The following is a 14,200-nucleotide window of genomic DNA, read 5'->3' as shown; positions in this document are numbered from 1 at the left end:
AATCACTCTCCCCACCTTCAAAGCCTTATCAAAATCACACCTCTTCCAAGAGGTCTTCCCCATTTACGCCCTCATTTTTCCTACTCCCTCGCCCTGGCTCTTGGATTTGTATCTTTTATTCCACCCCATCCTAAGCCCCACAGTACTTACGTATGTACCTGAAATTTATTTTAATATCTGCCTCCCCCTCTAGGCTATAAGCTCCCTGTGGACAGGAAATGTATCTACCATCTCTGTTATATTATACTCTCCCAAGCACTTAGTACAGTGCGCTGCACACAAGTCCTCAATAATTGATTGATTATCACTGATTGATTGACTGATTATCACTGATTGATTGACTGATGGACTTGTATCTACCCCAGCGCTTAAAAGAATTCTTGACACCTAGTAAGCACTTAATAAATACCCTTATTTTTAGTCTTCTAAATTTTTCTCCAAGATACTTCATATCCTGACCACATTCAGTGACTTCTTTTTAAAGTTTGGTAGGGAAGTCTTACGCGACTGCCGCACTCCACCAGGTATGAGCCTGCGGATGACCTAGCAGACCCAGCCGGGCCACTGGGTGACTGCCCGGCACCCCCAAACCCAAGTGAAACTTCAAGAGCACTAAGGACCATGCCACGATTGGCTCAACTGGCTGTGGTAAGAAGAGGAAGTGGGTCACATGTGCTGAGAAGAGGGTGTGGGAGAGAGAGAGACGAGGTAAAGAAAAGGTATAGAGGACAGAGCAAGATAGACTTTGCTGACTGATGAAATACTTGTTCCTGGCTGAATCGCTCCTTCCTGCCTTGCAATATGCCAAATGGTGTCCCTCATCTAGGCTGAGCACTTAAAAGTACTTTCTTGGGGAAGAGAATCTCAGCTTATCTCAAAGGACAACAGACAGCACAGAAAATGCATACAGCTAATTAGCAGAATGTAGCATTCAATTATCAGCTGAAAAGAGAGAGCCATATGTTTGCTTCTTGCACAAACGATTTTAATCTTGAGGTCTACCGACCATTTCACCCATTTCCATCAGGTTAAAGCACTAAGAATGGTGTGGCAGAAGTGTATCTTGCCTCGATCTGCTTAACGACCATGATTTAGGCATCTGTGACTGTCACTGAAGGAAATAACTACAATCATATGAAAGGGAAATCAGAGGAGAGAAATATTTTTTGTTGCAAATGCGGAGGCAATATTTGTAGCATTTTTTTAAATTAAGTTCCAATTCTGGGATGGGAACCTAAAACTTCCTCAGTTGAATTGATCTTTTCCATTGCTTTCCCCACAAAACTAACATTGTCATGAAACTGACTAAACACTATATTTTCTTTACTAGACCCTCTTGGAGTATTCTAGGGTTCCTTGCCTGATATCACTATATCATCCCTCTTCTCCCCAACCTGGCTCCTCTCCCACTGCAACCCATCCTCATCATGGGAGAAGCAGCATGGCTCAGTGGAAAGAGCATGGGCTTGGGAGCCAGAGGTCGTGGGTTCTAATGCCAGCTCCGCCACTTGTCAGCTGTGTGACTTTGGGCAAGTCGCTTCACTTCTCTGTGCCTCGGCTCCCTCATCTGTAAAATGGGGATTAAGACTGTGAGCCCCACGTGGGACAACCTGATTACCTTGTATTCCCCCCCCCCCCGCCCCCCAGTGCTTAGAACAGTGCTTGGCACATAGTAGGCACTTAACAAATACCATCATTATTATTATCATCATCACCAATGGTATTTATTGAGGGCTTATTGTGTGCTGAACACTCTACTAAGTGATTGGGAGACTACAGACCACACTCTTGGCTCCTCTAACACCAACCTACTCAAGGAAGCCTTTTGTTTTATGGTATTTGTTAAGCACTTACTATGTGTCGAGCACTGTTCTAAGCACTGGTGTAGATACAAGTTAATCAGGTCAGACACAGTTCCTCCTTGTCCCACACAGGGCTCACAGCCTAAGTAGGAGGGAGAACAGGTACTGAATCCCCATTTTGCAATTGAGGAACCTGAAGCACAGAGAAATTAAGTGCCTTGCCCAAGGTCAAACAGTGGGCAAGTAGCAGAGCCGGAATTAGAACCCAGGTCCTCTAACTCCCAGACCTGGGCTTTATCCACTATGTCATGCTGTTTCTCTAATTACCTCTCATCTCCCCACCCTACTCTCCTTCCCTTCTGCATCACCGCTGCATTCGGGTTCTAAACACTTTGATACTCACCCTACCTCCACCACCCCTATGTCCATTCCACTCAATCAATGGCATTTATTGCGTCATTTTGTGCAGAGCACGGTACTAAGCGCTTGGAAGAGGACGATACAACAGGGTTGGTAGACACGTTCCCTGCCCACAACGAGTTTACAGTCTAGAGGGGGACACAGACATTAACATAACATAAATAATTTATAGATGTATACAAAGGAACTGTGGGGATGAAGGTGGGGCAAATAGCAAGTGCCCAAAGGGCACAAATCCAAGTGCATATGTGATGCAAAAGGGAGAAAGAGCCAGGGAAAATATGGTTTAATCAGGGAAGGCCTCTTGGAGGTGATGTGACCTTAATAAGATTTTCAAGGTGGGGAAGAGTGGTGGTCTGGCATACACAAAGGCAGGATATGGGAAAGGAGTCGGCGGCAAGACAGATGAGATCCGGACACAGTGAGCAAGCTGGCGTTAGAAGAGAGAAGTATGCAAGCTGGCCTGTAGCAGGAGATCAGTGGGATAAGGTAGGAGGGGGCAAGGAGTTTCTGTTTAATGCAGAGGTGCATGGGCAACCACTGGAGTTTCTTGAGAAGTGGGAAGATGTGGACTGAACGTTTTTATTTTAGAAAAATGATCTAGGCAGCAGAGTGAAAAATCCTTATACTCAACTGCTTCCCCTAGCAGTAATTTATTTTAATATCTGTCTCCTCCTTGAGGACAGGGACCATGCATTCCAACCCCAAAGTACTCTCCCAAATGCTTAGTTCAGTGTTCTGCATATGTTATACACACATGCCAATCAATCAATCGTATTTATTGAGCGCTTACTGTGTGCAGAGCACTGTACTAAGAGCTTGGGAAGTACAAGTTGGCAACATATAGAGACAGTCCCTACCCAACAGTGGGCTCACAGTCTAGAAGGGGGAGACAGAGAACAAAACCGAACATATTAACAAAATAAAATAAATAGAATAGATATGTACAAGTAAAATAAATAAATAGAGTAATAAATATGTACAAACATATATACAGGTGCTGTGGGGAAGGGAAGGAGGTAAGACGGGGGGATGGACAGAGGGACGAGGGGGAGACGAAGGAGGGGGCTCAGTCTGGGAAGGCCTCCTGGAGGAGGTGAGCTCTCAGTAGGGCCTTGAAGGGAGGATGAGAGCTAGCTTGGCGGATGTGGGGAGGGAGGGCATTCCAGGCCAGGAGGATGACGTGGGCCGGGGGTCGACGGCGGGACAGGCAAGAACGAGGCACGGTGAGGAGATTAGCGGCAGAGGAGTGGAGGGTGCGGGCTGGGCTGCAGAAGGAGAGAAGGGAGGTGAGGTAGGAGGGGGCGAGGTGATGGAGAACCTTGAAGCCGATGCCAATGACTGATTGATAGCATCTTTCAATAACAGAAAATTTTAAATATCTTTCTGACATTTTAACTATCCATGCTTAGGTAGTGAGGTCTAGCAGAAAAAAGCCCACTTGCCTATGTGGCCTTTTATGCTGTTTTAGTGTCTTTACTGTTTAATTGCCCCTGGTGTCCGGCTCTGGTTTCCTCCCCCGCTTACATTCCGATAGGGACCCCCTTTAAGGGACAGGGTCCGTGCCCAATTCCCACCTGCACACTCTTTTTCAGAGCTTAGTACAGTACTCTGCATACAGTAAGCTCGTAATAAATATGATTACTACTACTTGACTTCCCTGTGCCTCAGTTTCTTCATCTGTAAAATGTAGATAAAATCTCCATCCTGCTTGGACTGTGTCCGATCTGATTATCTTGGATCTACCACAATGCTTAGCAGAGCATTTAATAAGCACTTAATAAATACTGTCATAATTGTACAATATACAATAGGCACAGGCTAAAAGTCGATTTAAGTACATTGTCCTCCCCCTGGTAAAAGTCTAGGCTAAATTCTTCAGTTAAACAAGTAAGTCCTTAAACCAAGCTATTAGATTGGGAGAAGCATTTTTTTCAGGCACATTACTTGTCTGCTTGGACCCTGTCATGTAAAGACTAATAACTCCTCCACCTGAGTCCCATTCTAATGAAACTACTACAACTGCTATTTTTCATATGCATTCTTTTGTTTCTTGATAACTAGCATGCTATTTTCATTCATTCATTCATTCAATCGTATTTATTGAGTGCTTACTGTGTGCAGAGCACTGTACTAAGCGCTTGGGAAGTACAAGTTGGCAACATATAGAGGTGGTCCCTACCCAACAACGGGTTTACAGTCTAGAAGGGGGAGACAGACAACAAAACAAAACATATGGATAGGTGTCAAGTCGTCAGAACAAATAAAGCTAGATGCACATCATTAACAAAATAAATAGAATAGTAAATATGTACAAGTAAAATAAATAGAGTAATAAATCTGTGCAAAGATATATACAGGTGCTGTGGGGAGGGGAAGGAGGTAGGGCAGGGGGGAGGAGTGGAAAAGGGGGGCTCAGTCTGGGAAGGCCTCTTGGAGGAGGTGAGCTCTCAGTAGGGCTTTGAAGGGATGAACACAGCTAGCTTGGCGGATGTGTGGAGGGAGGGCATTCCAGGCCAGGGGGAGGTCGTGGACCGGGGGTCAACGGCGGGACAGGCGAGAACAAGGTACAGTGAGGTTAGCGGCAGAGGAGCGGAGGGTGCGGGCTGAGCTGTAGAAGGAGAAAAGGGAGGTGAAGTAGGAGGGGGCGAGATGATGGAGAACCTTGAAGCCGAGAGTGAGGAGTTTCTGCTATCTGAGGCACGTTTTTGGATAACATGAAAGCAAAACACACTCCTCAAGAACTCTGGGTACAGGTGCATATTCTCCAGAGAGATGTATAAAAAAAAATAGCTCTCCAAACAGCAAGGGAGTTACTGTCTTACAGACGCCCATGTTCAGGAAAATTTACATCATAGCACTCATCTCATGTCCACAGCCATCAGCATAAGCATTTCTTCCAATACGGCATCGCCCTGATGCCAGAAGAGAGTTTCCTGACTCTGCCATCACGTTCCATCCAAAACACGTTGTGACGTTTACAGATTTATTTTCACCACACCTCACAGATTTGTCAACTGCCAGTCTTCTTCCCCGTATCTAACAAGGAGGGAACACAGACACAAACCTTGCTGGATCATTTTCAAGAGATCCAAGAAAATTGGATGCAGTTCCCAAAGACTGTTGGCTGGTGTTACAAGGAGAGTCTTGTGAATATTGACAGCTGCTCAAAAAAGGGTTAAAAATGTACTAACAGAAGGTAGCTCAAAAAGAGCTGAGAGATTCTGAAGAGGATCTTGCATATTATCTAGTCATCTGGAAAGAAGCCCTGTCCCTAATCTATTTTAATTGTGTTCATTTACCAATTTCCTCAGTACCACAGTGCATCCTGGCACACCTTGTGGGACTCATTCCTTTGCAACTAATCAATGAAAATGTCACGTAGGACAGAATTAAAGGTCTTCTTGAAATCTAGAAAGATTACACCAATTATTTCCCTTCACTCTACAGAAGAGGACATTCTCCTCCCTTCATCCATGCAGAGTACCACACAATCAAGCAGACACATTATGTTTTCCACCTATTTCAAAAGGAGCAAGTGCCCCTTCAGACGATCCATCACTGATTTCTCTACCGAACACATTCAGGCTTTTTCCATAGTTTGAAATATGGCCAATTTCATAAACCTTATCAAGTACCTCAAAACTGCTTTTTGGATCAATATGCTGTAGACTGTAAGCTCATTGTGGACAAGGGACGTGTCTACCAACTCTGTTACACTGTACTCTCCCAAGCACTTAGTACAGTGCTCTGCACCCAGAAAGCACTCAATAAATACTGATGATGATAACGATGATAATGATTGGATCAAATCTGGGTCACAACCACCTGTGAGCCCCACATGAGACAGGGACTGTGTTCAAATCAATTTGCTTGTATCCACCCCAGTGTTTCGTACAGTGCCTGGCAGATAGTAAGCTCTTAACAAATACCATCATTATTATTATTACTATTATCCAGCCCAATGCTTCAGACTGGTTTTCAGCCAGCTGCTTCCACTCCTGGTGGCTCTTAACTCACTTGATTCCAGCCACAGAATAATGGCTGGACTTTCCATGAGGAAATGAAGGAGTGTAGATTAGGTGCAAGGTAGTGCTGGAGAGGTTGATTTGAGTGTCATCGACTTAGAGGCGATAGTTAAAGCCATGTGAGAGAGTCAACTCCCCAAGAGAGTGAGCACAGACTAATAAGAGTAGAAGGTCAGGAACGGAGCTTTGTTGGACACCCTCAGTTAGGGGTGAGAGGTGGAAGAGAAGCCAGTGAATAAAACTGAGAAGGAATGCTCAGTGAGGTAGGAGAACCAGGTGAGGACCTTATCATTATTATTACTATTATTATGATTATTAATGATACTGGTATTATTAATGATACTGGTATTGTTAATGATACTGATATTAATGATATAATGCTACTGGATATTATTAATGAGTGGTACTGGTTTGGTGCTTACTATGTGCCAAGCCCTGCACTAAGAACTGGGGTCAATACAAGATCATCAGGCCTGACACAGTTCCTGTCCCACAGTCTAAGAAGGAGGGAGAACCGGTATCTAATCTCCATTTCACAGTTAAGGAAACTGACATTCAGTGACTTGCCCAAGGTCACATAGCAGACAAATGGCAGAGGCAGAATTAAAACCTAGGTCTCGTGACCCTTTCCATTAGGGCACGCTGCTTCTAGACTTCATCTGTAAAACCGAGGGCTCACAGTGTTTCAAGGAGGAGGGAATGAACAGTGCTTGGTGTCAAAAAAAGCAGAGAGGTCAAGGAGCATTAGGACAGCATAGAATTCATTGGTTTTGACAATAAGGAGGTCCCTGGTGACCAAGAAGAGAGCAGTCTCAGTGGAGTGAAGATTCCAAAACCCCTGCTCTTCACTATCTGCTAGCCCAAAGCTACTTAGCTACACAGTCCATTTCTCATTCTGAATAAACTACTCTCCACCTGAAATGCTCAGGCATGGATTTTGTTGGGTTACAAAAATCTAGCGGAAAGAGAACAAGCACGTGAGTCAGAGGACCTGGGTTCTAATCCTGGACTTGCCAAATGGCTGCTGTGCAACCTTTAGCAAGTCACTCCACTTCTCTGTGCCTCAGTTACCTCATCTGTAAAATGGGGATTAAATCCTACTTTCTCCTACGTAAACTCTGAGCCCCATGTGGGACAGAGACTATTTCCAATTTGATTCACTTGTATCTACTCCGGTGCTTCAAACAGTGTTAACTAAGCACTGAAAAAATTCCATAATAATTTATTATTATTCCTTGAGAAGGCTGGAAGCAAGAGATATCATTTTTACAGTCTCTTCCTGAGACTACTAGCTACCTACTTCTTCCAGCAATTTTACTTCTCTTCTTCATGTACCATCAGAGAAAAAGACTGTGAATTTTTCTAAGTTGGTATATTTGTTGCACTCACTACCAATCCTCTGATATGGTCACTATTTGCTACTACTGTATTCCTCCCTAAGCCATCTTGGAACAGAAAAACCTTATGATAAAAACCCGGCTAAAGAGGTGGATAAATATAATTTTTATGAAAGTCTCTACTACCTACCACACTTCTTCCAGCCAGCTTTACTTATACTCTTTGAGAAGCTTCAGAGGAAGAGGCTGGGAATTTTTCTGAGTTTGTATATTTGTTGCACTCTCTAGCAATCCTCCTTTATGGTCAAAATGTACAATTACTGTATTCCTCCCTAACCCACCTTGGAATAGAAAAACCTTACTATAAAAACACAAATAAAGAGATGGACGAATATACTTTCTACAAAATTCTACGTGATTGTCCTTGTAAAATGCAGCCTAGAGTGCCCTCTGAAGGTTTAACAGAAAATTACTAATTTGGTTTTAAGTAAACATAAAGTACCATAGAGCGACGTAACTGCATTCATGGAAAACACCATGTATTTTGAAATCATATCTTCTGAATTATTAAATCAGTGGGAATCAGGGGGTTAAGTTCTTGCCCTGTCGGGTGTCAGAGAAGCTGGAGACCAAGTGTTAAACCAGGTCTTCATATCCTACTTCTGAAGCAAACTCCAACTGTGGCCAAATTGGGTGGGAGATGAACTAATTTTAGCTTAGAGATCCAGTATCAACCTGGGTTGTGTACCCTCCCTGGGAATAGCTCACCCTTTGATATTGGCATTCAAATTAGCCTAGATGCTCCATTTGATCTCGGTGCAGCTGAGGACTCAACTGTCAGAATGGATTCTGAGAAGGGCACCAGATGTGTCTCTAGGTAATTAGTGCATGCCACCTTTTGGAGAATTTGCATTTTCTGAAGATGTGGTATGACTATGGTGAACTTCCTCCCTTAGAGAAGGTCTTCATATCCCACTTCTGGAGCAAACTCCAACCGTGGCCAAATTGGGTGGGAGATGAACTAATTTTAGCTTAGGGATCCAGTATCAACCTGGGTTGTGTACCCTCCCTGGGAATAGTTCATCCTTTGATATTGGCATTCAAATTGGCCTAGATCTTCCATTTGATCTTGGTGCAGTTGAGGACTCAACTGTCAGAATGGATCCTGAGAAGGGCACCAGACGTGTCTCTAGGTGATTAGTGCATCCACCTTTTGGAGAATTTGCATTTTCTGAAGACATGGTATGACTATGGTGAACTTCCTCCCTGAGAGAAGGTTAATTGTACTAACTATTAAGAAATGTACAAGGTAACTGTATCTGGAACACAGCCAATCACAGGGAAGGACTGGGAAAGGAGGAGGTGGGGGCAAAGGGTCTTGGAAAGTGATCCTGTTCTCCATGTTGGGGTCCAAAGGTTAGGCTCCAAACGGAGTGAGGCGCCTACCCCTTAGCAGCATGAGGACCAGCAGCAGAGGTAGCCTGATACCTGTATGAACAGTGTGGTGGTATCTGTGGTATTCGTTAAGCACTTACTATGTGCCAGGCACTGTACTAAGTTCTGGGATGCACACAAGCAAATCAGTTTGGACACAGTCCCGGTCCCCCATGGGGCTCACAGTCTCAATCCCCATTTTACAGAGCAGGTTACTGAGGCACAGAGAACTGAAGTCACTTGCCCAAGGTCACATAGCAGACAAGTAGCAGAGATGGGACCAATGGTAGTGGTCTAGTTGAAAGTGCAGAACTGGGAGTCAGGAGACCTGGGTTCTAATCCTGGCTCTGCCATTTGTCTGCTGTGTAACCGTGGGCAAGGCACTTAACTTCTTTCTGCCTAAGTCCGCCATCAGTAAAACGGGGATTCAATACCTGCTCTCTCTCCTCTCCTAGACTGTGGGCCTCATGTGGGACAGGGAATGTGCCTTATCCGATACTGTATCTACCCCAGTGCTTAACACAATACAATCCACTAGACAGTAAACTCCTCGAAAGCAGGGATCATGTCCACTAATTCTATTGGACTCTCCTAAGCACTTATACGGTGCTCTCCACGCAGTACAGGTTCAATCATACCACTGATTGATTGACTGACCCATAGCTTAACAAATATCACCACCATTATTATTATCCTATGGGAAGAATTCAAAGGATTATGAGAAGCAGCATGGTGTAGTGGATAGAGCACGGGACTGGGAGTCGGAAAGTCATGGGTGCTAATCCCGGCTACCCCACTTGTCTGCAGTGTGACCTTAGGAAAGTCACTTCACTTCTCTGTGCCACAGTTCCCTCATCTGGAAAATGGGGATTGAGACTGAGCCCCATGTAGGACATGTATCATGCCCAACTTGATTAGCTGGTATCTACCCCAGTGCTTAGTACAGTGCCTGACAGATACTAAGTGTTTAACAAATACCATGAATATTCAAAGGAGGGTGAAACTGGAACCTAAGACACCCCACAAGAGACGAGAGGACTAGACCAGAAAACTCGGTGCATGAGAATACTTACAGGAAAGTAGAAAGGGTCCTGGGGAGTGGGGGAAAGCGTTAGAGGAAAGGAATAGGCAAAGTTTTGGATCAGAATTCTGTTCTATTTGTTGCCTAATTAACTCATTAATAATACCTTCACTTTATTAAAAACTCATTGCGAGGTGTCACATTTGTATCTGCCTGAAGTAGGGGCTCGGGTAGCTCCTGGGGGCCCAGGGGACAGATCTGCCTGGTAAACTGAGGGCAGGGGAAGAAGTTCTTTCTCCCCCAAGCTTCTTGTGGTAAACCCTGAGAGGGACAGTGCCTGGCTAGATTTGAAAATATCCCCTTGACATTCAGAGAGATGCTTGAGAGACAAGGGGGGTGAATTACCCGGGGAACTGGGGTCCCCGGGGAGGGAGCCCCAATTTTGTCCATCCCTGGAAGGGAAGAACTGGAGGGTGTTGGAACCCAGCAGACAATAACAGGGGTCTGTTTTCTCTAAATGACCCTGAGGGCTGTTCTGGATGGGTTTCAGAGCTGAGAAGTCCCTCGCTCAGCACGTGTGGTGACCAATGGCGGGAAAGAACCGACTGCCAGGGAATCTGGGGGTCCACAAGGTGCCTCTCTGGCAACCCATGGTGCCCCACCACATCGACCCTGAGGCTTCAATCCTGATCTGCCTCGCTCCATCCCGGTGGGAAGGACAGAAGCCGTAGCAGCAAGCTGCCGCCACAATAAACAGAACGACAGGAAGGTCGTGACTGTGGGATTCTGAGCCATGGAAGCCAAAAATTCTGCTTTTCCACAGCTTTTAGAAAATAGTATTTTTGTACTCATCCCTGTCCTCATCTTTTATGTTGAGTTTGTGTTCTTACAGATTTATCTTTCCCTACAAGTCTGTCACCAGTGCCTTCTCCCCCAGTTACTCTTAGGGCCAGGGATCATGTTTAATTCTCACCCACTTAGTACAGTGCTTTGTACTAAAGAAGAGTATAATAAAAATTATTACTACTATCATTACTAAAATGGCAGCACTCTAGACTGTATGCTCGTTGTGGGCAGAGAACTTGTATACCAACTGTACTCTTCCAAGGGCTTAGTGCAGTGCTCTGCACACAGTAAGCACTCAATAAACAATGACTGATTATGAGCCTGGAGTCAGAGGAACTGGCTTCTAATCCAGGCTCTGCCACTTGCCTGCTGTGTGGCCTCAGGCAAGTCACTTAACTTCTCTGTGCCTCGGTTTCCACAGCTGCAAAATGGGGATTCAATACCTCTTCTAGACTGTGAACCCACTGTTGGGTAGGGACCGTCTCTATATGTTGCCAACTTGTACTTCCCAAGCACTTAGTACAGTGCTCTGCACACAGTTAGTGCTCAATAAATATGATTGAATGAGTGAATGAATGTTCTCCCTCCTACAGAGGCTGTGAGACACATGTGGGAGAGGGACTGTCCCTGACCTGACTGTATTTTATCTATTTCAGCATTTAGTACAGTATTTGGAACATAATGAGTGCTTAAAAAATACCACAATTATCATCATCAATGGTATTTATTGAGTGTTTAGTGTGTGCAGTACTAAGCGCTTGGGAAAGTACAATACAACTGAGTTGGTAGACACATTCCCCACCCACAAAAGGCTTACAGTCTAGAGGAGACTGTATTATCATTATTATTATTTTAACCCAGAAGTAGAGTGCAGTCTGCTCTGGGGAGAGATAAATACGTTTAAAGGTGATATCACAAACGGCAAGTAGAGAGCAGCAGAGGATAAGCTTTGCAAAAATCCTGCATAAAGCTTCTAGAGGGTAGCAGAGAACCTGATTACAAAGCTGGCAAGGTATTTTTTTTTCCTCCTGAAAGCTGTTCCTTCTCAATGCTGAGCTTCAGAGTTTTTCAGCTGGAGAAAGAAAAATTCTGAAGCCCGGAGATACCGTTCCCCAAGAGGTTACCCATGGGGGAGGAGCAGAATGAGAACTTTAAACAGCCAGAAACGGCAATGGAGGAGACCTCAGTGGCTGCAGAGGTGAACACAGTGGGTGGGAGAGATTTCTCTCATTCACCTCACTCTGGCAGAGGGAAGAGAAAGGATTCCGTCTACTATATTGTACTCTCCCAAGCTCTCACTCGGTACAATGCTCTGTGCAAAGTGGATTGTGGGCACCTTGAGGGTAGGAATTGTGACTACTAATGCTATGGCACTCTCCTAAGTCCTCTGCAGAGTATTGTACCCTCCCAAGCACTTAGTACAGTGCTCTGAATTCCTGAGCAACCCCCATGCCCCATCTTCCTGGACTTGTTGCATTCTCCCAAGCACTTAATACAGTGCTCTGCACACAGTAAGTGCTCGATAAATATGACTGACTGACTTACTAACTGGAGGGATTTTTTGGAGAATTTTTCCCCAGACAGTTCTAGGGCTTCGGAGCAGCAGACGGATATCAACCGAGGGGGTGCTGAGTGGTGTTCGCTGGTTATGGGCAGGGAATGTGTCTGCTAATTCTGTTGTGTTGTACTCTTCCGAGCTCTTAGTACAGTGCTCTGCACAGGATAAGTGCTCAATAAATACCACTGACTGACAGCAGCAGCTGGAAAGCATGACTGCCAGGAGCAAGCTGATACTGAGGATCTGACTGCAGGCCAGCAGGGACAGCTTGAGGTAATGGGGTGTACACTGGGGCCATGCTCCACAATGCTCTTGGATGGGCAGGGGGAAATCTGAAATAATAATAATACTAATAATAATGATAGTAATAATAATAATGGTATTTCTTAAGTGCTTACTATGTGCCAGCCACTGTACAAAGCTCTGGGGTGGATACAAGCAAATCAGGTTGGACACAGTCCCCCTGTCCCATGTGGGGTTCACGGTCTCAATCCCCATTTTTCAGATGAGGTAACAGAGGCCTAGAGAAGTGAAGTGACTTGCCCAAGGTCACACAGCGTGACCACAACATGCCCCACACTGAACTTCCTGATTCGTTCATTCATTCATTCAATCGTATTTATTGAGCACTTACTGTGCGCAGAGCACTGTACTAAGCACTGATTCCTTGAGCATCCCATAGGGCTTGTCCTTGGGGGGGGGGGGGGGGGGTCCATCAGAGATGGGGACACCAACGGGATCAGCTCCACACAGGGAGGGCTTGGCTGAGAGCAGAGAGGCTGAAACTGCTGAGTTCAAACAGCAGACAGTCCTAGAGGAAGGAGTAGGTGTAAAATCTACCGGCAGTATTGAAGATTCTCAGGTGCGAGGGGGCTTCACCCCTGACCAGACTGGAAACCAGCCTTCACTTGTAGTGGGAGGTGTGGAAAAGCCGGTACTTGGTCGGGGGTGTACTCCCTTGATTTTGGGGAGGGCTGAGCACCCACTAGCTTTATCCTTCAAGTCCTGAATGGGGGTTGGGGTGCAGGTGCTCCACTCTTCCCTCAAGTGATTAGCATAACAAAGGCCGCTGTCAGTCAGTCAATCGTATTTATTGAGCACTTACTGTGTGCAGAGTGCTTGGGAGAATACAATATAAAAGACATATTCCTGGCCCACAATGAGCTTACAGTCTAGAGGGAGCTTCCAACCTGCGCTGATCAGGCAGATGAGAGAGGTGCCTCGATTTCATTGCTGGGAACAAAATCGCCTGACAACTGAGCAAAGCAAACCCCTCAGGTAAGGTTACCTGGAAGCCAGGGTTTCCCCAGGAGACCCCAAGAGAAAGGGGTGAATAGGCCTAGGTCTACCCAGGGCCCAAAAGAGGAAAAAGGGTTTTGCAGATTCAGAACAGAAGCAGAATCCGCTGGGAAGCACGGATTTGTTCCAAGCCCACAGATGAAGGACTAGACTTGGGAACACCTCTCAGGACACAGGAAGAATGGTCAACCGTGGGCCCCCCCCCCCAAAAAAAAAGGTTTAATAATAATAATAATAACAATAATGGCATTTATTAAGTTCTTATTATGTGCAAAGCACTGTTCTAAGTGCTGGGAAGGTTACAAGGTGATCAGGTTGTCCCACAGGGGGCTCACTGTCTTCACCCCCATTTTACAGATGAGAGAACTGAGGCCCAGAGAAGTGAAGTGACTTGCCCAAAGTCACACAGCTGACAAGTGGCAGAGGCGGGATTTTAACCCATGACCTCTGACTCC

General features: G+C 45.4%; 1 protein-coding gene across 5 annotated transcripts in view; it reads right to left on the bottom strand.

Moving 5' to 3' along the window:
* The window catches only part of PRMT7 (protein arginine methyltransferase 7), a 75,565-nt gene that overhangs the window by 51,120 nt on the left and 10,245 nt on the right, over positions 1–14,200 (bottom strand). The window lies entirely within an intron of this gene.

This window comes from Tachyglossus aculeatus, chromosome X1, assembly GCF_015852505.1.
Source record: "Tachyglossus aculeatus isolate mTacAcu1 chromosome X1, mTacAcu1.pri, whole genome shotgun sequence".
NCBI lineage: Eukaryota > Metazoa > Chordata > Mammalia > Monotremata > Tachyglossidae > Tachyglossus > Tachyglossus aculeatus.
Note: the sequence above shows the minus strand (reverse complement) of the source record. Positions and strands in the feature narration are given on the sequence as shown.